Here is a 3,809-nt window from a genome sequence, read left to right on the forward strand (position 1 = left end):
TAGCAGCACAATTTACAATAGCCAAGTGCTGGAAGCAACCTAAGTGTCCATCAATAAATGAGTGGATCAAAAAACTGTGGTACATCTACACAATGGAATTCTATGCAGCAGAGAGAAAGAAGGAGCTTATACCCTTTGCAACATCATGGATGGAACTGGAGAGCATTATGCTAAGTGAAATAAGCCAGGCAGTGACAAATACCATATGATCTCACCTATAAGTGGAACCTAATCAACAAAACAAATAAGCAAGCAAAATATAACCAGAGACATTGAAATAAAGAACAAACTGACAGTAACCAGAGGGGAGAGGGGAAGGACATAATGGGGAAGGGAGGGGGAAGGGTTGTCATGGAACATGTATAAAGGACACATTGACAAAGCCAAAGTGGGGAAGGACTGAAGGTGGAATGTGGGGGTGGGTGGGGCAGAGGTGAGTGATGGGGAGAAAATGGAGACAACTGTATTTGAACAACAATAAAAAAAAGAAAGAAAGGTAATAAAGAGTTGACTGCACCTGAAACTAATTCAAAATAATAGTGAATGTAAACTGTAATTGAAAAATAAAATTATAAAAAGAAAAATAAGGGAAAAAATGAAAAACATGATAATAGAGACATAGTTGCTGTAATAAAATTTGTTTACAATATATAGATGCCCTTAGTAGTTAATCTGTTGGGATCTCAAAAAACTATGACATTTTCAAATTATCTTAGCTGTTGTAGGTTTAATGATACATAAGAGAAGTAAGATTGTATCTTAGTAACTATTCAGTCAGGCAACTTGAACTACAATTTATTCAAGACACATAATATCCTCGGAAAACTAACAGCAGCTCTCATGCCCAACAATACCTGCAGAGGCCTGTTCAGTAGTCAACTTCCGTTGCGTCCTATGACAAGGACACCAGCCCAACTTGTGACTGGGCTGATCTTCTCTGCTTCTACCACTTCCGTGTCTCCCAACACTACACTCTCTACTTCAGGGTATCTGTTTTAAGGCTGTTACTGCCTTATGACTGCTGTAGCCTCAATGGGTCTTTTGGCTTCTGCTCTCTTTTTTAAGTTTTCCTCCAGAAATTCCAGAGATTTGCTTTGTGAGCCAGTCACCACTGAATATTGACCATCCTTACTGGGCAGAGTTTAGTAACAGGCCAGTTCATGGGCTAATGGCCAGTACTTTAGCTTTCAATCTGGTTCAAAGTTGATCCCTTTAACCAAAGCAACTGGCCCATAAGAGCAGGAGTCACCAGATACAAAAGCATGATGGTCCCACCAGCATACAAATACTTCTAGCTGTTATTTTACAAAATGAATCTTCAGACATAGAAATTTTTCTCAGAACAGGACCCTGGGTGTGGTGGGCACACAAGACAATGTGGTCTCCCCTCCAGTGTGTGCTTCCTTCTAAGAAATCGATGACATTAAATTTTAAACATTTATTACACAACAGTGCTGGTTTTATCCTCCAACACAAAAGTTTTGATTATATTTAGTTATTTTCAGGATTGCCTTGCTTTTAACATAGATTTAATTCTCTCTTAAGGTATACATAATTTTGATGTAGATTTCGTATTTGGTCCCTTGTCTTATCTATGAAAATAATCCTTGTCTTGTTGATTTCTTAATACCCAGCCCCTTGGAGAATGCCCACTCTACAGCAGGGGCTAACTAAATGCTAATCAATTCCATGAAACAAATCAATGACAGAAACACGTGTGTTGATTTTACTAAGGAGAGCCTCAGCTTCAAACCCGAAAAGTGAGAAAACCTTTTTGACAGGAGCAGGAGTCCTGAGCCTCCAGCCTGTTGCGCAGGTGCACTGTCAACCTGGAGGCAAGAACATTTCCTCATAAGCTGTAAACTTGTTCAGGATTCCAGGAATGTGAGAATGGCAGAAACAGTCAGAGTACAGCAGAGACCCCACCCAAGTTTAATAACGGGGACATCCAAGAACTCTAACCAGTGGGCTACCTTGCTAGACAACAGCAGACATCCTCATAACCTAATACAAGATGTAACTCGATCAGCTGCTGCACATCAACATATTCATGACTCACTCTTAAAAATGTAATTTCCGTAAATGTTCAAATATAAGTGCATACATATTTCCAATAACCGTTTAGGGAATAGCATTGTGTCTTGGGGCATTTCACATGGAGATTCAATTAAACTGGCATTATTGGTTATTCAATCCCCCCAAATTAATATCATGCAAAAATAAAAAACAAATTCTACATTAATAAATATTTGATAAAGCCATTATTATAATACACAGTGAACATATTAATATGTAAATATAGTTGGTTGTTCATGCCAACCAGGTTATAGGTAAGTTCAATAAATTGTTTTGTAACAAGGTCCTGATAACATACAGGAATAAACTCAAAGTTATTTGCATTCTCTAGCTGTTAGAACTTACAGGATTTCTACACACAAAGGTCCTATTGATTCAATTAGAATTGGTTTATTAGGATGTACACATGCACATATCCTGTTGGTGCTGTCTCTGTGTGTGCATGAGAGAGAGAGAGACATGGCCAAGGACGTCTCTGAAAAATTACCCTGGGTATTTACCTTAGATAACAGTTTGCCTTTATGGACCTGGTAGCCATGACGTACTTGGGAGGGTTGTGCTGAGGTCAGGAGCGTGCACTATTAAGCTTTGTGGTACAGACTGTTCTTGAGGCAAGAAAGGTCAGGAAGATGCCTACTATATATCAGAATCTGTGAGATGACACAGAAGGAGGATTTAGGGGAACATTTGTAATACTAAATTAAAAAAGAATAAAGGTCTCAAAACCATGACCTCAGCTTCTACCTCAAGAAACTAGAAAATGAGCTTTGTGCAGTGGCAGTATCGCATCCAGTGAAGTTTATCTGAGGTGAGATCATTGCTAACTGAAAAGAAAAATAGAAAATGAAAGATCAAATGAAATGCAAAGTCTGTATAAGAAATAAAATAATAAAGATCAAAGCATAAATTGATTAAGTAGAAAACGAAGGAGCTTTCAGGTTGAGCAATCAGCATGCTAGGGCCGCAAGCTCCCAAAACAGCAGCTCTTTCAATACCCTACCCTATGAAATAAGAAGAAATAACAAGAAATGAGCAAATCTGATCCTTCTGGAGATTTCAGGAAGCTGCAAAACAATACAAAAAAGAAAACTTATCATGTCGTTAAGAAACCCCAAGTGCAATCAGATTCCTTTCATCAACTGCTTCTAAGAGATTGGGTCAAGACCTGGGAACACAGAGGAAGAACTTCACCAGAGACGCTCTGAGGAGCCTGACGAGATTTTTCTGCTTACCCACACAACTCAGACTTTACAGGACAAGGCTTACACACCTCACTGGTGAAAACCTCTTATGCCAGACAAGAGCCCAACAGATGGATCAACTACTTCCAAAAACGAAGTGGACACAATAATGCCACCGGCTGAGACGATTTCAGGTCCTTCCGCAAAATTTACTTAGTGTCTGAGTTTACACAAAGCAGCCTTGTTCAGACAGGAGCCCTTCATCTTGGAGAACTAATACTCAAAGCCTGTGAACTGGGAACTGACCAATTCCATTCTCTACTGAACTGGTTTAAAAACTAAGACAGGGCTTAGAATCGGGATAGAGATACTGCCTCTCGAATTCCACTGACGTGTTGGCACATCCTCCCAGTGCGGGATAGAATTCCAGACTGTTGTTAAGATTGATTTTGTTGGTAATAATCTACTTAACTACTTTTCTTTACAATTCGCATTTAATGTTAATATGTTTATTTACCATTTATTGTGCTGAGAACTTACAAAGTTAGATTG

At 39.0% G+C, this 3,809-nt stretch overlaps 1 pseudogene; it reads left to right on the plus strand.

Moving 5' to 3' along the window:
- The first annotated feature begins 2,839 nt into the window (after nucleotides 1-2,839).
- LOC128779573 (U4 spliceosomal RNA) lies at nucleotides 2,840-2,921 on the plus strand (annotated as a pseudogene).
- Nucleotides 2,922-3,809: the final 888 nt, after the last annotated feature.

This window comes from Desmodus rotundus, chromosome 11 (genome assembly GCF_022682495.2).
Source record: "Desmodus rotundus isolate HL8 chromosome 11, HLdesRot8A.1, whole genome shotgun sequence".
Lineage (NCBI taxonomy): Eukaryota > Metazoa > Chordata > Mammalia > Chiroptera > Phyllostomidae > Desmodus > Desmodus rotundus.